This window comes from Elephas maximus, chromosome 7 (genome assembly GCF_024166365.1).
Source record: "Elephas maximus indicus isolate mEleMax1 chromosome 7, mEleMax1 primary haplotype, whole genome shotgun sequence".
Lineage (NCBI taxonomy): Eukaryota > Metazoa > Chordata > Mammalia > Proboscidea > Elephantidae > Elephas > Elephas maximus.
The window spans coordinates 91,326,150-91,349,883 of record NC_064825.1 but is presented as its reverse complement, the minus strand read 5'-3'; the positions used below and the strand labels follow the sequence as shown (position 1 = coordinate 91,349,883).

Sequence of the window (23,734 nt, the reverse complement as noted above, 5' to 3'; positions counted from 1 at the left end):
GTGCCTTCGGAAGAGGCAAACGAACTCTGTCCTCTAAAACAAAGGGACAAGAAACTCTGGGGCTCATAATTCCCACACTCATCTAAAGCTCTGCTAACCCGAAGCCTAACTTCCACACAGTCCCCTGCATGGGGAGACTAACCCATGGCCGCCTGCAGGGAGAGGGCTCCAGCATACTACAAGCCACCTTCTCAGAGACCCCAGCATCCTTACATCCTGGGGCTAGAAAACCCAACTTCAGTCCCCAAAGTCAGAGAGTTCACGGGCTGGGTACAGCAAATTAAGGAAGTGCAGCTGTAAGTTTTCTTGCAAACACCTCTCAGAAAGGTCCTCAGTTTGGCCTGGGATCAAATTCCAACCTTGCTTCACCCCATCTGGAATCCCAGGCCCTGCTCAGCCAGGATGTGCTCAGAGCAGTAGCCACATCACCCTCTTTGTAATGCCCACCACCAGGACTTAGCAACCAGGCCAGTTTCTAAAGACTGGCGCTGCTTCTTCCTGTTTTTCCTTATCATGGTTATGAAGCCAACATCCTAGGCAGACAGCCCAGACCTGGACTGGGGCATTCTTCAATGTGCGGAAAGAAAACTCAGAGGGGACAGAAAATCGGTGGGAGCAGACAGCCTGACTAGAGTCCCTTCCAAAATTGAGATTCTAATATTCAGCACAGTAATAACAGAAAAGTGTGGAAAACCATTCAAGGGCATCCAAAAAGAGTCCAGGCTCAGGGAAGCAACCCAGCAGTAGCTGTGTGCCCCTGCGAAGCACCATTTAAGCTAAAAGAACTCCTTTTTCCTCCCTCTGACCTCAGGCACTGGGGCTGTTAGAGAAACAACTCTGAATGTGGGTGTTTAAAATGTAAATGTTTCAATGAGCTGACTCTCCAGGACTCAGCTGGTGATCAATTTACCTTTTAACTGTCTTTTCCAGCTCAGTAATCTGCTCTTGGTACAGCACCGCCTCCTGCCTGGGTTAAGACCAGGAGGCTAAGAGAACAGGGAAACCTTTCAGAACTGGCACACAGAGAGGCCCTCACATCTAGGGCAACTGGATCCGAACCACATGTACCAAGCACAGCGGCACTGGGGACCCCAAGATGTATGAGAAACAGTCCTCCCACCCCCACCCTTGAGCCAAGGTACTCAGTACAATCAAGAAGAGCTGAAATTTGCACAAAAACAACCCACAGTAGTTTCTGCTATGTGTCACGTGAGCATTACAAAAGGAATGGGTTACGCAGCTGGACTACCCTGGATGACCACAAGGACTGGACCAGGCAGTTCAGTGCTGTGTGGGCTAAGGACTGGAGGGGGACAATGAGGCTGGAGACAGACAGGAAGCCAGCTTACAAAGGGCTACGGTTTGGATTCTGCCTTATATGCAATGAGGAAGACGCTCTGTTACTTCCATTTCTCCTCAAAAAAAAAAAAAGAGTGAGAGCCCCTAGTTATTTTTAAACTAACTGGCTTACCCTGCATCAATCTGGAGAATCATAAACTAAAAACCAAACCAGTAGCCACTGAGTCAATTCTGACTCATGGAAACCCCGTGTGTGTCAGAGTAGAACTGTGCTCCGTTGGGTTTTCAGTGGCTGATTTTTTGTAAGTACATCGCCAGACCTTTCTTTCAAGGTACCTCTGAGTAGACTCGAACCTCCAACCTTTTGGTTAGCAGCTGAGTGCATTAACAGTTTACACCACTCAGAAGTTCCCTTTCCTTCATACCCATTGAAATCTGTTGCCATCAAGTCGATTCCAACTCAGAGTGACCCTACAGGATAGAATATAACTGCCCCCCAGGGTTTCCAAGGAGTGGCTGGGGGATTTGAACTGAGAAACTTTTGGTTAGGAGCCAAGCTCTTAACCACTTTGCCACCAGGGTTCCTATTAACCCAAATTCCACCTTGCATACATTCCAAAAACCAAAAACCCACTGCCGTCGAGTCGATTCCGACTCATAGCAACCCTATAGGTCAGAGTAGAACTGCCCTATAGAGTTTCCAAGGAGTGCCTGGTGGATTCGAACTGCTGACCTCTTGGTTAGTAGCCGTATATTGCATACATTACCCTTCTTAATTACTAATTGATTTTAGTTAGGCACATTTCTGTCACTTTTGCAGTAGAATGTGGCATGTGACTAAGTTTTGGTCAATGGGATGTAAGCAAAAGTTCTGTGTGTGATTTCCAACAAGGGGCCCTAAGGGAACACACCCTTCTTAGTGTCTTCCTCCTTCCTCCTGACTGGAATTCAGATGGCATGGCCAGAACTCAAGCAATCATTCTGGACCATGAGGTAGGTAGCAGAGTAACAAGTAAGAGAGGGATCCTGGGTTCCTGAAGACATGGAGCCACCATGCCAGCCCTGAATTACCTACCTCCAGGAGGCATTTGGAAACCCTGGTGGCATAGTAGTTAAGTGCTACAGCTGCTAACCAAGAGGTCAGCAGTTCAAATCTACCAGGCATTCCTCGGAAACTCTATGGGACAGTTCTACTCTGTTCTATAGGGATGCTATGAGTTGGAATCAACTTGACAGCAGTGGGTGGGTTTGGGGTTTAGGAGGCATTTACATGACAAAAAAATAAATATCAATCTAGTTAAAGTCTTTGTCATTTTAGGTTTTCTGCCACACTCAGGGAAACCTAATCCTGATAGAACTGCCAAATCTATTCTTAAAGTGAAAAAACTAGCACAGAGAAGAAATGGCTGCAAGAAGGTATTTCTAACAACAGTTCTAATTATGCTAAGATTATCAGGTGTGTTGTTTCCTTCCAGCCTACTAACCTACCTGCCTTCACTCTCTTTACCTCTTAAATGGGGAGCAAATCCAGTGTTGAGCTGGGAGAACAATGAAGCAACCAGGGCAGATGCAGTTTAGCAAAAGAAACATTGTGCCAAGTAGGATAAAGCACTGGCTGTCTCTGCCTGTGTTTTCTGTGCTCAATAACATGGTGAACTGGGGTAATTTTAAGCATGTGCAATGAACAAGATACCTACAGATTTTTACATGGCTACATGTTTTCAGCTATTTAATGAACACTAGCAGCAACAGAAGTCCCTTGGTACTTAAACTCCTTGAACCTCAATTTCCTCATCTATAAAATGGGGATAATGGCATCTGTGGAGTCCCTGGGTAATGCAAACTGTTAAGTGCTCAACTACTAGCCAAAAGGTCGGTGCTTCAAACCTACCCAGAGGCACCTGGGAAGACAGGCCAAGCGGTCTGCTTCCGAAAGATCACAGCCTTGAAAACCCTACGGAGCAGTTCTACTCTTGACACGCGAGTTGCAGTCGAATCAACGGCAACTAACAACACCATTTATCCTTGAGTATTACTGTGAATTTTAAAGATAATCTGTTTAAAGGGCCTAGCACACAGCAGGCATTCAAAAAAAACGGTAGCTGTTATTGTAGCAGGGGACAAAGAAAATAAGAAGCTACAAGGAAAGCACCACTAAAGCAAAAAAGGAATCAGAAAATGCCAAGCAACAACAAACTCAATGTATTACTCAGTCTAAAGCGTATGCCTCTCTCCACATTCTCTGTAAAGAAGCAAATATAAATGACTACGTGGAGTGGAAAGAGGATGGAGTCAGCAGACTTGGGTTTGAACTCTGGCTCTTCCATGCTTTAGCTGTGTAACCTAGGGCAATCTACCTCACCTCTCTGGTCTCAGATTCACCACATAAAATAAGGGGAAAAATTACCACTTTCTAGGGTTCTCAAAAAGACTAAATGTGAAAACCCTCAGTGCAGTATTTGGTATACAATAGGTACTCAATAAATGTTTGATTTCTCATTCATTGAACCTATAGAAGGTAACCTAAATGTATGAATGTATCAGAATGTTTAGGACAAGTAAATAATAAGAAAATATATTTGGTCACATAACAAGGAATCAAGAGGTAGGGTCTATGTACATTTGATTAATTCATTGTCGCTCAGTGACCCATCAAGGACTCAGGTTATTTTTATCTTTCCACTCTGGCATTCATACTGTCCTCTCAGACTGGCTCCCCTCATGATGCAAAATGGTTGCTTCAGTTCCAGGCATCATATCCAGATTCTTCTACAGCAGGGGTTGGCACACTTTTTCTGTGAAGAGCCAGGCAGTATACATTTTCAGCTATGTGAGGCATATGCTCTTCTGTTGCAACTACTCACCTCTGCCATTGTAGCATGAAAGAAGCCATTAAATTAATGGACTGTGTTCTAATAAAACTTTATTTACTAAAACAGGAAACAGGCAGGATTTGGCCCGCAGGCTGTAGTTTGCAACCTCTGCACTAGAGGAAGGAGAAAGTACTCTTTTCAGTCAATACCTGAAAAGAAGCAAGGTAGCCTTTCTCAACAACCTCCTAGCAGATCTCACCATCTCATAGCTTACTACACACACACACACAGTTTACTACTGGTGGGGAGAACAGGAGCACCATGATCTGTTTGGATCAGAAGGACTCACTCTCGTGGCTAAGATGAACCAGCTCCCCTAAAGCTATCATTGCGTTGAGAAGGGTGGACACCCACACTGACTCAGGGCTAGTGTTAGGAGGGAAGACAGGTGGGGTGGGCAAGCGATGAGGAGAGCATGTTAACCAACAGTGTCTGTAACAGTGAAGTAAAAACCTCCATAGCCACACCACTAAGAAATTTGAGCTCACTCTGACACTCATATGGAACTACTGCTCTGAAAGCCATTCAACAGGCACAACTCACAGCTGAGTGATGCAGCTTTCATGCTAATAAAGCGAGTTACTGATAAAGTTAATTTGGGCTTGAGTCTCAATAGACATTAATGGCCAAACTAAACACATTTATAAATATGCTCTAAGCATGCACATTTCCAAGACTCCAAGAAAAATAAAATGTCAAAGAAACACAGCTAAACACACACACACACCGCACGTAAGTCACTGTCCATGCTGCTTCAGGACGCAATTCAACTAAAACAGGCTCTTTTGGGAAAGGAAGCCCCATTAATCCAAAGACAACTGAACGTGTCCTCCTCCCCCCACACTGTACGGTCCAGGGAAGAAGGATCCGTGTTATGCAATTCAGTATCTCCAAGTGCCTAACAATGCCTGGAACATAGTAAGTTTGATGATGAATGAAATCAAATTCATTCGGTTCCTCAAAAAATTAAACACTGAATTATCATGTAATCCACCAATTCTACAGAAACAGGGACCTATTCATCAACGTTCACTGCAGCGCTGTTCACAAGAGCCAAAAGGTAGAAACAGCTAAACGTCCATCAAGAGGAGAAAGAGAATGGATAAACAAAACGTGGTACATACATACATACAGCGGAATACGGCTCAACCACCAAGAGAAATGAAGTTCTGATACACCATGCTTAGTGAAATAAGTCAGTCACAAAGGGCAAATATTGTATGAACACTTACATGAAATATCTAGAATAGGCAAATGTATAGAGACAAAATTTATTAGTTGTACCAGGGGTGGGAAGGAGGGAGGAGAAAAGGGGGACCTATTGCTTAGGGACACTCCGCGTCGGTTAAGGGTGACGGAAAATTCTGGCAACGGATCTGGTGATCGTGGAACAAGATAAACATGATTAACGTCACTGAACTGTACATTCATGGCAAAGGTTTTGTTACACATGTATTTACCACAATTTAAAAAAAAATCATATTCATCCACTGGCCCAGGAGAGGCGGCAATGAGTACACACACACACACAGGATACACCAACATCTCCCCCTTCTGTCTATGTCAGTGTTTCCAATAAATATCCTGCTTATCCCATCCCCTGCTGCTCTCTAAAACGTCCCTCAGGGGCTGCCCTGGCCAGCTCCCATCACCTCCTGTGGGGAGGTACTTTCCAAACCCACCACTCCCAAATTGTCTCCAACCTTCTCTTCCCAGCCTAGGGCACTGATTATCACTCCATGTTCACGGCAGAACTGAACACACAGAACTCATTCCCACTACCATGCTCTTCTACATTGTGAAGGGACATGAAAGTCTAACCACGTGCACTTCCAAGTTCAAATTCTACTATGATACAATTCACTACTGACAAGTTTAAAGTATTACCTGCAGGTTTATCGTCAACATCACCTCACCCCCACCCTAATGGCCCCCAAATCTAGAACCACCTCATTTCTACTTCTGGGCCTAGGCCCACTTCCAGCCTAAAGAAAGGAGACCCCCACACCCCATACCAACTCCCTGTAACTAATATCAAAAAGGCCCTCCGTCTTTATCAACTGGCTCTCCAAACTTGCCAAACCCGTCGCCAAAAACCCATTGCCACTGAGTCAATTTCAATTCATAGCGACTCTATCGGGCAAAGCAGAGCTGCCCCATAGGGTGTCCAAGAAGCACCTGGTGGATTTGAAACGCCAACCTTTTGGTTAGCAGCTGAACTCTTAACCACTGCACCACTAGGGCTCCTCAACCTTGCCAAAAGCATCTTCTAAATGGCCCTTATTCCAAGCCTGGGTACTCAATTCCTTACTCACTTGCTGTTAAGGATTGAATTGTGTCCCCCCAAGATACGTCTTGGAATCCCTATACTTGTAGATGTACACCTATCTGGAAATAGGGCTTTCTGTGTTATGTTAATGAGGCCTCATCAGTGTAGGCTGTGCCCTAAACCTAATCACTTCTGAGCTGTAAAAAGAGCAGACTAGACACAGAAGGCAGCACATACTAGGGAAGACAGACACCAAGTTGAGGACTCACTAAGGAACCCAGAACACTGGGGCTACAGGAGCTGAAAGAACCAAGGATCTTCCCCCCAAGGGCCAACGCCTAAAATTTGGACTTCTAGCCTCTAGAATTGTGAGAAAATAAATCTCTGTTCTGTGAAGCCACCCACTTGTGGTATTTCTGTTACAGTAGCACTAGCAAACTAAAACACCTGCTCAGAGAAGTTTTACCATCATCAGCACATCCAAACAACACTGAAATTCTCTTTTTTGGTGATACATCCTCTCACTGAAAAAAAATAAAACAAAAACCCCCATCTGCTTCCTCTTCCCAGCCAGCTCCCTGGTTCTGCCCATCTGTAGATTCCATTCCCCCTCTCTCCATCTAGAATCCCTTCACTGTCCTACACCTCTCCACCCTACAAAGCCCAGGGCCAGAGATCAAACCATTAGCACACCAGTTTGTATATTGGTTGTTACCGCTGGTTTGGTTTCTTTTTTCTTTAACATCTGTTAACCCCAAACCCAAACCCATTGCCATAGAGTCGATTCCAACTCATAACCACCTGTCTTGACCATCTAGTGCTGCTATACAGAAATACTACAAGCAGGTGGCTTTAACAAGGCAAAGTTTATTTTCTCACAATAAAGTAGGCTGAAAGTCCAAATTCAGGGTGTCAGCTCCAGGAAAAGGCTTTCTCTGTCTGTCAGCCTTCTCATCAATCTTCCTCTGGACTATGAGCTTCTCTGCACAGGGACCCCAGGTCCAAAGAATGTGCTCTGCTCCCGGCACTGCCTTCTTGGTAGTATGAGGTCCCCAACTCTCTGCTTGCTTCCTTTTCCTTTTTATCTCTTGAGAGATAAAAGGTGGTGCAGGCCACACCTCAGGGAAACTCCCTGTACCTTGGATCAGGGATGTGAACTGGGTAAGGGTGGTGTTACCATCCCACCTTAATCCTTTTAACATAAAATTACAATCACAAAATGGAGGACAACCACAGAATACCGGGAATCATGGCCTAACCAAGTTGATACACACATTTTTGGGGGGACATAATTCAATCCATGACACCACCCTATAAGACAGAGTATTACTGTCCCACAGGGTTTTCAAGGAGATCATCCTTTAACTACAGTTTAAATTTTCTACTCCCAACAGGCCAATCAATCCATGATGACTTCTGGGAAAGGAAATGGTGCCCTTTTTTTTTTTAGCCACACACTATAGGTAACAAAACTGACTTAAAGGAAGTATGAGAGAAACAAAATTGGAAAGAACACAGGTGCTGGAATTTCCATCCCTCTTCCAGATGTCTGTTCTGCATGCTCTTGTTCTTCTGGACAAGGACTGGCACTAATTCGCCAGCCTCTGGAATACCCCACAGCTGCTCCCATTACTGCATTCTACTAGCAGAATATTTACCAGTTGCAACAACACACTTGATTTCACCTAGAGGCAGTGGTGCAATTAGAAAGTAATATTCCTCAACATGAGCACAATCCCTAATAAAACACAGAATTCTGGGGCCAAATGCATGGAAGCTACGCTGTAAGCTTCCACTATGCCCAATCAGTTCCTAGGTTATCTCGGCCTGGAGACATGGGGTGTGGACATGAAGTCAGCAGGCAGCCTTTGTATCAAGTTCAGATGCCAAGTGTCTCAGAAAAAAAAAAAAAAGGAGACCACAACTAGGTGAGGTTACTAGCTAAAGTGAGTGTCTTGGTTCTCCAGTGTTAAAAAGCAAATCCACTGCTGTCAAGTCAATTCTGACTCAAAGCTACCCTACAGGACAGGGTAGAACTGTCCCACAGGGTCCAAGGTTATCATCTTTATGGAAGCAGACTGCCACATTTTTCTCCCACAGAGTGGCTGGTGGGTTCGAACCGTAAAACTTAAAGTTAGCAACTGAGCATTTTAACCACTGTATCACCAGGACTGCTAGTGCTACTGTAACAGAAATACTACAAACATGTGGCTTTAACAAACAAATTTATTGGCTCACAATTTAGGAGGCTAGAAGTCCGAATTCAGGGTGCTGGCTCTTGGGGGCAGGATATTTATCTCTGTTGGCCCTGGGGGAAAGTCCTCGTCTCTTCAGCTTCTGCTCCTGGGCGAACACCACCCCCCGCCCCCCCGCTAGTTTAATCTCTTATATCTCAAAAAAGATAGACTCAAGACATACCCTACACTAAACCTGTCTCATTAACATAACAAATACAAATGAGATTATAACCACAGGTGTAGAAGTAGGACTCATAACACATATTTTTGGTGGACACAATTCAATCCATAACAGTGAGAGAATCAGGAAAGATGAGTACAGCTCTATGGTGCCTCCTTTCCACCTTTTAGCAGGCTTCTCTTCCTCTAAACTAGCTGCTGTCAAGTTGACTCCAACTCACGGAAACCCCCCGTGTGTCAGAGTACAGCTATGGTCCACAGGGTTTTCAAAGGCTGATTTTTCAGAAAACTTTCTTCCAAGGCTCGTCTGAGTGGACTGAACTTTCAGTTAGCAGGAAGCACATTATCATTTGCAGGGACTAGAGTCTTCCTCTGCTCACTCCTTCAAAGTTGGTGGGGTTCCAGAATTAGGTTGAAATATCATGGAAATTTAAAGAACAGTAAAGGCAGGGGGCAGACAGACTCTTAATACGGTGCCCCATGGTCCCTACCTCCTGATATGCACACTTCTGTGTTATCTCCTCCCCTTGAGTATAGGTGGAATCTATGACTTGCTTCTAATCAACAGAATCTGGCAAAGGGGACGGGATGTATGTGATTACGAAGCGTAAGACTCTAGCGCCTGTCTTGCTGGCGCCTTTCTCTCTCTTGCTGCCTTGATGAAGCTCTAGGAATTGAGGGTGGCCTCTAGACTACAGCAAGAAAACGAAGCCCTCAGTCCGGCAGTCTGCTAGGAAGTAAGTGCTGCAACAAATGCATGAATTTAGAAATGGATCCTTCCCCAGTCTGGCCTCAGCTGAGACTGCAGCCCAGGCTGACGCCTTGATTACAGCCTTGCAGAGGACCCAGTTAAACAGTACCCAGACTCCTGATGCACAGAAACTGTGAGACAAAAAATGTATGTTGTTTTAAGGCACTGAGCTTGTGATAATATTGTTACACAATAGAAAACTAACACAGGTCAAGTCAGCGAGCAGGAGATGGCTTATTCAATAAACAATGACAAGTGAGTAGCCACCAGGATAAAAAATAAAGCTGATCCCTGACTCACACATGACACCTAAATAAATTCCAAGTGGGTTAAAGATTTGCATATGAAAAATAAATCGAAAGAAGAAAATGTGAGTTTTTTAGTACGCAGTTTTGGGAGTAAGGAAGGCCTTTCTAAGCGTAACTTGAAAATCCAGAAATAAGCACTAATAAATCTGACTAAAGTGGGAAAATATATCTGCAACTTCTATCACCAAGGGAAAATTTCCTCAATATATAAGCAGCTCCTACAAATCAATAAGAAAAAGATCAATAGAAAAAAAAAAGGCAAAGGATATGAACAGTTTACAGGAAAGACACTACAATGGCGTTTATATTTATGGAATGATACTCACTGTAAGAGAAACGTAATGAGACAATGACTAGGATCAAAATGTTTGCTAATGAAAAGCAGTGGGGAAACTGGCTACCTTCATTTATGGCTGGTGGGGAATAAACTGGCACAGCCTTTCTGGGCAGGCTTCCTACCTTCCCTGTAAAATGGCACCAGGTCCTTGATTACCTATGAGCCTTGATGGTAAAGTGATGGCGTTACATCTCCACCCCATACTTAGGTCTCCCAGAAAGAAAACACCAGGCCCATGACCCCTCAGCAAAAGCAAGCACTTCCCCAGAGTCACGCAGGGAAACTTCTGGCCAAACCCAGGAGTATCCTCCCTCTGGGTCTAAGCTGCTCACCTAGAAGCCTTAGATAACCGGTATCAGAAAGTCGTCCCCTTGCCAGATCAGTGGTGACAAGGAAAGCATGGACTTGGCAACACCATCACGCCATCTCAGACTGGTCTGTCTCCACATATGAGCAGAGGACCTGGGGCAAGCTTAACACCTCTGAGCCTTGGTTAACTCATCTCTAAGGTGGGGTTAATACCCCTGCCCCCCTAGAAGGCTGTGGAGAGGATTAAAGAGATAATTAATATAAAATAGTTAGAACAGCACCCAGGGCACACAGTACATGCTCAACAAGTGGGAGCTCTCCTCATCAGAGCCACACAAAGCAGTGGTTTTCTCCCACACAGCAGGCTTCTTCCCAGAAAATGAGGCCAAGCTCCTTTACTCTTCGTAAAAACAAAACTGCAAGCAGGAAACCAAAGCTAACAAGCCAGCAGCCTTATGGCTGATGTGTCGTTAAGACGTTTAAAACAAACAAACCAGGCCTTGGTAACAAGCCACTGGTGTAAATATTTTATCAGTGGGCCCCTCTGAAAAAACTTCGAACCTGCACGTGGGCCCCACACGCCTCCTCCCTGGTGGAGCTGGTTCTGCTGAAGAAGAGCCCTGCCAGCTGCTTTGAAAGCAGGAACAGGTTTACTCAAGGTGTGCATCTCCGGTTTCAACATCTGGCTGCCTTCCAGCTGGGAAACACTTCCAGAAACGAGGTCTTGGAAGCAGCACTGGCTATGTCCGGAGATAAAACCCCAGGCTGAGGCTGAATCCTGTGCGGCCTGAACACAAGAGAGCTTCCCAAGAGAGCCAGGTAAGGCACAGTGGCCAGGGAGGCGACTGATAAGTCATGGGCAAAGCCGTTTCACCATTCCCCCTCAGTAGAAACCAAAACGCCCATCACAGCCATCAAAGCTGCTGCCCTCAACTTGAGATTGACTCTGACTGAGCTCATTAAGTCATGCTCTCCTGCAGAGTGGATTTTCTCCATGGATAATGCTCAAAAATTAGCAAGTAAGTGGCCTGAGAGAGTCTGGGACCCATTAACCAACTAGCCAGCCAGAGCTTCCATTAACAAAGAAAAATGGCTGAAAATCTGAAAACCATCCTTTGGCAACTGTTCAAAGATCCCATTACGAGTTTTCAGGAAAGCTCCTGAGGTTCACTCCACTGCAAGCAGAGAAGTCTCCACAGGCATGGAGTGGGAAGAGCCTGGTCTGAGAATGCAGAGGCCAAGGTTCAAATCCTGACAACGTCTGGGATATCGGGGTTCTCCCCCACCTCAGAGCACCTGGGTGTGCAAGCAGTTAATGTGTTTGGCTGCTAACCAAAAAGTTGAAGGTTCAAGTCCACCCAGAAATACCTCAGAAGAAAGGCCCTGTGATCTACTTCCAAAAAATAATGACACACATGAGACCCCCATGAGGTGAAGTCAACTTGACAGCCAGTTGTTGGTTTTTTTCTTTTCCTTCCCCCCTCCCTCTCTCTGAGCTGCAGTTTCCGGAAGAAGAGAACGTGAATGAGCTCCAAGTTGCCATCCTCACATAAGGCTCACGGATTCTACAACTGAGACCTGCTTATTAACCGTGAAGCCAAGCTGGGGATTTGAGGGGGACACCAGATGCACTTAGGGAAGGCTGATTTATAAAATGGAAATCTGTATATTGAGTCCCATCTGCCAGGCATCAAATAACGAGTTGCACTTTAGGAATATAACCAACGGAAACAATCACAAAGGCACAAGACAACTAACGTAAAAAGTCCCAAAGGGAAAAGAAAAGTGCCTTAGCACATCACCGGTTACTTATACTCCAAATAAATAATTGAAAAGACTCTAAAACAGCTTACTACGACCATCCTAGAGTGAGGAAGCCATGGAGAGAGATAAAAGGGTAGACAAACTCAGCTGAACCCCAGTTCTGTGACTTGGATGTTAGGTGACTGAGGTATATTAAATGCGCTGAGCTTCAGTTTCCTCATCTATAAAATGGGAATAACAGGGTCTCTGTCCCAAAGACTTCTTATGGGATTGAGATAAGGCTCATAAAGCACTCCTGGCAGGTGCTAAATAAATGTTAGATCCGACCCTGGTTTCCCTCCCTCTTCTCTCTGGCATTTTCACTCACTCCTATGTTCACAAAAATATATATATATATATATATATATATATATTTTTTTTTTTTACAAAAGCCCTCCTAATTCCTCTCAACACAGCGAGGGCTCCCTGCCCTAGAAAACCAAGCCACTTGCCATCAAGTCGACTTTGACTCATGGTGAACCCATGTACATCAGAGTATAACTGTGCTCCACGAGTTTTTAATGGCTGACTTTTCAGAAGTAGATTGCCAGGCCTCTCTTCTAAGGTGCCTTTGGGTGGACTTGAATCTGCAACCTTTTAGTTGGCAGCCAAGTATGTTAACTATGTGCAGCACACAGGGACTCCTGCCCTAGAGGATCCTTCCCCAAAATGACACATACATGAACACGGATCATGTACATCCTCCCACTGCCCCAAGCCACTGCCCTACAGTCTCCTTCCCTCCCAGTGGAGCCTCTGGACAGAACAGTCTCCACAATGGGTTCCCAAATGCATGCTGCAAGAACACCCAGGTCCATTACAAAGTGTCTGGTGGTCAGTGACAAAATTAGAAAATTAAGAAATAATTGCTTTAGCCTGAGGCCTGAAGAATTAGATGGTGCCTGGCTACCACTACTGACTGTTTTGACTGGGGACACAATAGAAGGTCTCAGACAGAATGGGAGAAAAATGTAGAACAAAACTCAAATTCCTAAAAAAGGCCAGACTTACCAGACCCATAGGGACCAGATAAATCCCCTAGACTACGGCCCTAAGATACCCTTCGAACTTGGAATTGAAGCCACTCCCGCAGCCATCTTTCCACCAAATAATAGATCTGCTTATAAAATAAACAATATCACCCTTGAGTACTGTGCTCCCTTAAAATAAACTATATGAGAGCAAATGGTCAACATTTACCCTAAACAAAGATAAGAAGGTAAAGAGAGTGGGGCAGAGAAGCTAGATTAATGGAAACAGTACAAACAGAATGGAAATAAGGAGAATGCTGACACATTGTGAAAAATGTAACCAATGTTACAGAACAATCTATATAAAAATTGTTACATAGGAACATAATTTGCTGCATAAACTTTCACCTAAAACACAATAAAATATTGTTGAAAGAAAAAGAAAAAACTGCAGTGAGCTCTTCTTAGAACTAAACTTGCTACATTTAAAACCGACCAGTTGCCATCAAGTTAATTCTGCCTCACCGCGACCCCACGTGTGTCAGGTTAAAACTGTTCTCCACAGGGCTCTCAATGGCTGGTTTTCTGGAAGCAGATCACCACACTTTTCTTCCATGGACTCAAACTTCCAACTTTCAGTCAGCAGCTGAGCTCAGTAACCATTTACACCACCCACGGCTCTCCATTTCATTTAAAAAACCATCCTTTACTTTAAGGGGAAACCCTGGTGGCAGAGTGGTTAAGAGCTATGGCTGCTAACCAAACGGTCGGCAGTTCGAATCCACCAGGTGCTCCTTGAAAACCCTATGGGGCAGTTCTACTCTGTCCTATAGGATTGCTATGAGTCAGAATCTACTTAACAGCGATGGGTTTGGGTTTTTGGTTTTTTTTCTTTTTTGGTTTATTCTGAGGATGAGCTGCTCCTACATGTCTGTATTAAAACAAACTTCTGTTAGAAAATGATGGTGTGAGTAGAGGGTGATTTAATTCTTCTTATCGGATCAAATGAAAGTAAGAGACCCAAGGTCACGAGCCCAACTTTTTTGCTGTGCTTGTTTTTCACTATTTTACTGGTCCACGAAATCCAAATCTGGGAATTACCGGACTGTGGTCAGTGACGCTTCGCTGCCTCTACTTCCTCCCCAGCTCAACTTCGTAACCCCCATTTTTAAACCCAGCTTCTGCTTTCACCACTGAAGAAACAGTTCTCACAAAGGTTTCCAAATTCAGGCCTCCTTCCCTCCGGCCTACACTGATAGCAATAGGGCAGGCCCTTCTTACACTCAAACTACCTCACAGCCTCCAAACGGGAGGCCAACCCCCATCTTTCTAAACAGAGGTTGATCAAGACAAAGCCTTCACGAAGCCTATCACATCAAGCCCAAGCTCTCAGCCTGGCATCTGTCGTCTTCATCACCATCCCACCCACCACAGACTGGGCTATGGAGATGAACAGCCAAGGGCTCACAGCCTCGCTCCTGCTCAAGGTCCCAGCAAGTTGTTAGTCTCTCTGAGTCTCAGTCTCCTGCTAGGTGATCATGAGGAACCTGAGAGGAATCAAAAAATAATGTGTGTAAAGCACTTTCCACAGTGCCTCGGCCACCGAAAAACCCAAACACCCATTGCCATGCAGTCAATTCCGACTTATAGCGACCCTATAGGACAGAGTGGAACTGCCCCCTAGGATTTCCAAGGAGCAGCTAGTGGATTCGAACTGACAACCTTTTGGATGGCAGCTGTAGCTCTTAACCACTGCACCACCAGGGCTCTTCAGACACAGGAAGTGCCCGATAATTGGAAACATCATTAGTAGGAATATTCACAGTAGAGCAGACCATCTTTCCAGCTTTATTTCCCACTGCTCCTTGTGACTCCAACAAAATTGTAACATTTGCGGTTCCCTAAGTATACTACACACTTTCCCATCTCTGGGGCCCTGTCCATGCCATCCTGGAATTCCAATCCATCATCTATCATTTCCTCCAAACTCATGTCAGAAAGCCCCTTCACGATCACTTTTTATCCATCACAGCCAGAAGAAATGTGGTTTTCCTCTGAACTCCAGCACCATTTTGTCCGTGCCACTCTTGTGACCTTATCGTCACCACATTACTATAAAATGCCGTACTCTGAGACATATATGCACACCTTCTCTCTTTTGGTAAACTCTTAATTATGTAAGGTCAGGGGAAAACTCCATATCAACAGTACCTGCCACAGTGCCTTACAAGTAAGTGATTAATAACTAATTGTCCTAAAATGCCAGTGATATAATCCCAAATAGATCATTTTAAAATAGGTGGTAACAAAGAAGAATCCTGATCAAATGGTGGCAAATGCAGGACAGAATTTCAAATTCTCATGGACTGCAAACTTCCTGGAGCCATGGAGGCTGGATAAACCCCTGAAACAATTGCCCTGAGATAATCTTTAAACCTTAAACCAAAAATATCTCCTGAAGTCTTCTTAAAACCAAGTAATAGTTTAGCTTAACTAGTAAAGAATGTCTGCCTTGAGCATTATGCCCTTTTAAGAACTACTAAACGGAATCAAACTGACAAGGGCAACTCGAAAGATTAGAAAGGAACCTTAGGGGCCAGTGAGTTTATGTTAATGGGGGAGGAAGAACTCAGAAGAGGAAGGTGACAATGGTTAAACAACTTGAAGAATGTGATCAATGTCACTGAATTGTACATGTAGAAACAGCGGAATTGGTGTATGTTTTGCTGTGTATATTCTCAACAACAACAAAGCAAAAAAAAATTTAAACTAAGCTAAAAAATATAAGGTAAAACAGGTGATAAGCTGATACAGAATGAAGACCTCCTATGTTCAATGCTGAATTTCTTCATGTGGCTGAGACTAACACACACACATATACACACACAGAGAAAGAGGCGCTGTCCATCTGGAGATTTCAGGAAATGCAAGTGGACAGTAACTAAAATTCGAGTCCAATGGGATTTAAATCCTCTGTCCCTTCCTCGCCACAGTTCTAACAGCCTGTCAGTATATGACTCTACACTGTTCTCCATTGACATCTACATCTTTATTCTTCTGAACTCTGTGTTGTTTTGATTATGTCTTCTTTTGGTTCAGTCTTTACCAAATTATTGCCGTCCATCAGCGGTCTGAACCCACGAGCCACTCCTGGGGATAAACATGTAGCAGTCTGCTTCCATAAAGGATTGCAGCCTTGGAAACCCTATGGGGCAGTTCTACCCTGTCCTGTGGGGCCGTTAGGGGTCGAAATGGACTCGACGGCAACAGTTTTTTGGCTGGATGTGCGCCAAATAACTAACTCAGTCTAGAGAGATTTCTATTTCTTTCCATTCTGCTCTCATAGGCTGTCTCTCAAATAAGTGAAAATTATTTAAACAAAAAAGGGAACAGTGTGTCCACCCCGAAATAACCTTAGAGAAAAGAGCATTTCTATTTCAAAATCTTTGAGGTGCTTTCATTCACCGTTAAGAACTGATTGGAAACGCAGTGCTCTAGAGAGCCCAGGAAACTTAATGAGCCTCGAGGAAGCAAGCTGTTCATTCCCTTGAAGTCAGGGCAGAACCAACATATGGGAAATTATCATCAGTCATTCCGCCCTCATGACGGCCTCACAGGGTGAGTACACCCTCCACAATCCAACATTTAGGATGGAAAAGGTCCTTTCTGTAGAGGCAAAAACTGACCATGAGATGAGCCGTTTGAACGGGCAACAGAACTAGAATATATCCCGCATTCTCAAGAATCTGTTTCTACAATCTTCTTTAGCACTGACCCTTCAATGTGTCCTATATCATGAAGGAAAATGCCCCTAGAATATGTAGACAAGCTCAACTACAAACTCCAAACACTTGGGGTTCTCAGAGTTGCTAAAGGAAAAAAAAAAAAAAAGGTATTTGAATGTATTTAAGAAAGACCAAGCAGGTGGAGGGAAGAACATTTAAGGAAGGAGAAAAATGGAGAGAAGAAATTTTAAAAGGTCAGTGTAAAAATGAGAAGTCAGAAGAACCTGATCACAAATTCATGGTTGGCGACCAGAAATTTCAGGATTGAGAATTTCAAGCGGACAAAGAATCCCTATTCTTGTTTTTAGATCGCGAGCAGGAACAGAGTAATCCCTGGTGAAAAATATTCTCACTGCTCTTGGAATAAAATTCAAAAGCCCAGCAACTCCACTCCTAGATAATTGAAAGCAAGAACTCAAACAATGTTCATAGCAGTATTATTCGCAACAGCCAACAGGTGAAAACAACCCAAGTGTCCATTAACAGATGAATGGATACACAAAATGTGGCATATTCATACAATGGAACATTAAACCAAACCACAACCAAACCCAGTGCCATTGAGTCGATTCCGACTCATAGCGACCCTACAGGACAGAGTAGAACTGCCCCAGAGAGTTTCCAAGTAGCACCTGGTGGATTCGAACCGTCCACCCTTTGGTTAGCAGCCATAGCACTTAACCACTATGCCACCAGGGCTTCCAACAGAACATTATGCACCCACAAAAAGGACTGAGGCTCACATACATGCTACCACACGGATGAACCCTGAAACCTTAATGCTGAGTGAAATAAGCCATAGAAGAATACTGTATTATTCTATTTATATGACATATCCAGAATAGCCAGACGTATGGAGACCTGCAGTAGAATTGAGGTTACCAAGGCTTAGAGGAATGGGGGAATAGAAGTTATTACTTAATGGGTTCAGAGTTTCTGTTTGGGATGATAAAAAGGTACTGGAAATACATAATAGGGATGGTTTCACAACATTGTTAATGCACTTAACATCACTGAATTCCTGCTGTCGTTGTTAGGTGCCACTGAGGCAGCCCTGACTCATAGTGATCCTACGTACAACAGAACGAAACACTGCCCAGCTCTGTGCCATCCTCAAAATTCTGCTATGCTTTCTAGCTCAACTGGCATAACATAGTTTGTAAAGAAAATGTTCTACATTCTACTTCGGTGAGTAGCATCTGGGGTCTTAAAAGCCTGTAAGCGGCCACCTAAGATACTCCACTGGCCTCCCCCATTCGGGAGCAAGGAAGAATGAAGAAAACTAAAGATATAAGGGAAAGATTAGTCCAAGGGACTAATGGACCACACTTATCACGGCCTCCACCAGACTGAGTCCAGTACAACTAGATGGTGCCTGGCTACCACCACTGACTGCTCTGAGAGGGATCACAAGAGAGGGCCCCGAACAGAGCTGGAGAAAAATGTAGAACAAAATTCTACCTCACAAAAAAAGACCAGATTTACTGGCCTGACAGACTGGGGAAACCCCGAGAGTATGGCCCCCAGGGCACCCTTTTAGCTTAGCAATGAAGTCACTCCTGAGGTTCACCCTTCAGCCAGAGATCAGACAGGCCCATAAAACAAAACGAGACTAAAGGGGCACACCAGCCCAGGGTCAAGAATTAGAAGGCAGGAGTGGACAGGAAACCTGGTAATAGGGAACCTGGGGTCGAGAAAGGAGAGTGTTGAGATGGCATAAGGTTGTTGCCAATGTCATAAAACGAAATGCGTACTGTTTAATGAGAAGCTAGTTTTTTCTGTAAACCTTCATTTAAAGTACAGTAAAAAAAAAAATTTTTTTTTTTTTGTTTTGTTATGTTTGAGCTCATTGTTGTAGCCACTATGTTAATCCATCTCGTTGAGGGTCCTCTTTTTCACTGACCCTCTAACAAGCATGGTGTCCTTCTCCAGGGTTTAGTCCCCCGATCAACTGCCCAAAGTACATGAGATGAAGTCTTGCCATCCTCACTTCTGGCTGTATTGTACACTCGATAATGGTTACAATGGTTAAATTTTATGTTATATGGCACTGATTAGTTAGCAATAATTAGTAAGCATTCAGTAGGTATCCACTAAATACCAGGCATTGGACTAAGTATCTTGCATGTATGATCTTGCCCACTCTTCCCAAGAATGCTATGAGACTGGTATTATCCTTATGCCCCGTTTACAGAAAAAAAAACCACTAAAGCAGAGAGAGGCCCTGTTACTGGCATAAGGTCACACTGCCAGGATTTGAACGCAGGCCATTTAAGAGGCTGCCTTCTGAAGCATTATGGCCCCTTACCTCTGTCAGAAGTGGAGCCTAGAAAGAAGTCCCCCACTATTCCGTGGGTTTTCTCACAGAAGAGTACCCATAGTTTGGTGGTCTCAGAGCCCCCAGAGAATGGGTGTCTCATTCTCTGGGGGCTCTGAGACCACCAAACTATGGGTACTCTTCTGTGAGATGGAGAAGCACAGAACTTCGACTCGCTGCCTTCTGTATTCTGAGCCATGCTTGGGAGCACCCAGAATCCTTGGAAAAGGCAAACATTCTGCCTCCAGAGAAGTAGACCTTATCGACTACTAGCTGAAAGGCTGGAGTTCAAACCTACCCAGAGGCACCTTGGAAGACAGGCCTAGCGTTCTGCTCCTGAAAGGTCACAGCCTTGAAAACCCTATGCAGCAGCTCTACCCTGCACACACGGGGTTGCCCTGAGTCAGTATCAACTCAATGGCAACCAGCAACACTGCCACCCACCCTGAGTGCCCAGGGTTCCGGGTCTGGAAATTCTTGCCACACCAACACTAGAAACAGCTCTTACTTGCAGCTGTGCCAAAAAATAAAATAAAATTTGCCTTGGAATTCCCCATCTGTGTCCACTTCCAGGTGCAGGCCTTTGGAGGGTGAGCAGGCCTGGCCACAGCCTACCACACTCCCCTCACAAGTAATCAGGGGAAAGCAAATTGAAACCGAGGCAAGCTAACACTGTGCACCCTTGGGGAAAGTAATTAAAAACTCTTCATTCCAAATGTTGGAAGAGATGTAGTGAAACCAGCTCGCTCATAAACCACTAATGGGAGTATAAATGGGTAAGACCATTTTATTGGGCAAGTTGACCATATCCAGTAAGGTTGAAAATGTGTAAACCCTCTGATCCAGTGATTCTGCTTCCAGAATATTATTACAGAGAAAGCCCTACCCTTGTCCACAAGGATTCACACTGCAGTGACTGTCATAGCAAACACTGTCTTGTTAACAGGAGAATGCACAAACGGAATAGTCATACAATGGAATACTCTACAGTAGTTAAAATAAACTAGATCTATATGTGGATGGGTCTCAAAATTATACGGTTAAATGAAATAAGCAAGCTGCAAAATGATACATGCAGCACAAAACAATTTGTATACACTTAAGATACTATATATTGGTTATACACATATGAGGAAAAGGTTAAAAACATAAGACAGAAAGGTGCACACCAATTTGAGGAGAGTGGTGACATCTGGGATGGCAAAGGAAGCAATGGGAGGAGAATCTTTAATGGTATCTGTAATACATACTTTTCTTTAAAAAAAAAAAAAACCTGAATTAAACATGGCAAATACTAAAATCTGATCAATCTGTGATAGCTACACTAGTATTTACTACATCGTTCTCAGTATTTTTAGGTTTGAAAAATTTCGGGATTTAAAGCAATTTAAAAAAATAGATTTTAAAGCACTCAGGCTACTCCTATAATCAGCTAGATTTAATAACCATTGAAATACAGGAAACAGGGGTAAATCAACCACAATACCATGTATTAAGTTCAACAGGAATAAATGCAAGGTAGAGGCAGCCGTTAGATTCTGCGGCTGGCGCTGGATATAGAACAACAGCTTTCTGGGGGAGGCTCACTAGCAGGGTTCCAAAGTGAAGAGAAAATGTTTTCTGAGAAACTATCTACAAAGATAGCCTTAGTCCAAAGCAAGACTAGACACAGAACAAGGCCACACACTATCTAATTCTGCAATTCAGCTGTCAAGAAAGGAATGAGCTGAGAGGCACCATCTTTTCTCAGCCAAGAGGCCACAATCATGTGCTAACCCACCCCACCCCTCGCCAGCAAGAAACACAGTATCAGCTGAGCATTGATACCATCTTCCAAGGAAGTTATTTGTGTCAGTTCACCCACTGGCAAAGCAAAAGGAGGATGATCAGGCCCCGGCCTGGGTGCCAGGAGGGTGGATGCTGCCGGAAGGGGTAGGAGATTACGGGTCCTGCCACTGCAGAGCCTTGTCAGTCTTCTTAGGCAGTGTCCACCAAAGTCTCTTTGATTGAAGCAGAGAACACGTTTCCAAATGAATTGAGGTTGCCCAGGCCCAGTTTTTGTTGTTATTATTTACTAAAGTAGTAGATTTTCAGGCTTTTTCCATCCCACAGGTAACAATTTCCCACCAATCTGCATGGAGGGATAGGGAAGGCAGAGTAGCTTCCTCCTTCAGCCCCTGAAAATCATTGCTGTAAAATGCGCGGGGCACTGAATTTATGGGGATGGACAGTCTGGAAGACAATAAGACCCAACGCTAGACAGCAGGCTTTGAAACAAAGGAATAACAGTAACATTAGTGACCAGGTCACGTACCCAAGGGTCCTGATAGAACCTACTGGAACAGGATGGGGACTCAACAATTGACTTACACCAAATCTCTAGCTTTTGGTGAGTGTGGCCCCTCAGGGCCAGATTTGACTAAATTTATAAAATTCATAAAAACCAAGAAATGACATGTACTTGAGGCAATTTATGACACACACACACGCTACAAATTTGAATCATTATGTTTTATATTTTCTTTTCGTGCAAGAATTATCCTTGTAGAGCTGTGCTAATTTCTATGATGATGGAAATGTTCTATATCTGAGCTGTCCAACAGGGTAGCCACTAGCCACACGTGGTTACTGACCACTTGAAATACGTCTAGTGTGACTGAAGAACTGACTTTTCAGTTTTATTTAATCTTAACTAATTTAAATAGCCACATGTGGCTAAAACCATAAACCCGTTGCTACCGAGTTGATTCCGACTCACAGTGACCCTACAGGACAGAGCATAACTGCCCCATACAGTTTCCAAGGAGCACCTGGTGGATTCGAACTGCCAACCTTTTGGTTAGCAGACTTAGTTCTTAACCACTACTCCACCAGGGTTTCCACATGTGGCTAGCGGCTATCTTATTGGAAAGCGCAGCTCTGTAGCATCCTTCCTACTATCTGCACGGTATCTCAGCATATGGATGTTGGGATAACTCACCTTTGATCAGAAGCATTTTGTTGCTTTTCAGTTTTTCACTATAATAAACAATGCTGCCACAAATATGAAAAAAGGATATGAAATTAGATTCCCAGTATGATCAAAACTATGTAAAATCAAAGAAAACAGACCAATGTGCCAAGAGCCTCTAGGTTACAGAGCTGTTATTTTTGCTACCTCTTATTTCAATTTTTTATGATAAACCTGAATAATCATTAATAAGAAAAAACTAACATTTAGTGGGCAATTATAAAGTCTAAGGACTTTATACATATCATCTCATTTAAAATACTTTTACATGGTAAGAACCATTAGTATCCCTACATACAGACGGAGAACATGCTGAACGAAAAAATTTTAAGAAACCTGTTCAATGCCAAGGCAGGGAGCTGGGATTTGAACCCAGAAGGACTCACTCTAAATCCCACATTATCAGCCAGACATCAAGGCTTCTCAAACCTTCATGTGCACATGAATCACCCGGGAGTCTTGTTGAAAAGCAGATTCTGATTCAGGTAATGCTGATACTGCTGGTTTGTAGCTCACACTTTGAGCAGCAAACCTCTACAGGATAAATAGCCCATATCAAAAAGAAAAACACACACACACACACACAGAGTTGCTGTCGAGTCAATTCTGACTCATGGTGACCTCATATGTGCAGAGCAGAATTGTGCTCCATAGGGTTTTTAGGGCTGTATGACCTTTTGGAAGCAGATCGCCAGGCCTTTCTTCCAAGGCACTCCCGGGCAGCTTTAAAACACCAATGTTTCAGTTAGTAATTGAGCCCTTAACCATCTGTGCCACCCAGGGACTCCATATACTATAATCTTCAAAGAAAAAAATATACTATACCCTATCAGGAAAATGTTTTCTAATCACTGAACTATTGTGAATCCTCAATAATATATAAAGGTGAAACTACACTTTTCTTTCCCAGCCACACAACAGGTCCTCTGCTGCTCCTATAAATTCCCGTTAGCAGACATGTCCCTTGGACAGCCAGTGGTGTCGGACTTACTAAGCCCAACTGGAAGCTTAATCAACCTTCTCATTAGCAGGGAGGGTTTTATCCTAGAAGCTTCCCCTCAGAAACACTTTCACAGATCTAGGGAGCAGGTATGTGGAGGAAAGACCCCTAAGAGGCTTCCAGAGAAGCTCCACCCACCACTTCCAATTCAGACACTTATCACCATGCCTTAGGTTCTGCATTTTCCTATGCAGATAGCCTTTTTCTTTAAAACATTAAAACTACGCATTCTCTAAATACTTTAACCTTCCAAAATTTGGAAAGTGCTAGCAAATTCTACACTTG

At 43.9% G+C, this 23,734-nt stretch overlaps 1 protein-coding gene across 2 annotated transcripts in view; it reads right to left on the bottom strand.

The window, feature by feature from the left end:
• LDLRAD3 (low density lipoprotein receptor class A domain containing 3) overlaps positions 1–23,734 on the bottom strand; it is a 300,845-nt gene that overhangs the window by 263,352 nt on the left and 13,759 nt on the right. The window lies entirely within an intron of this gene.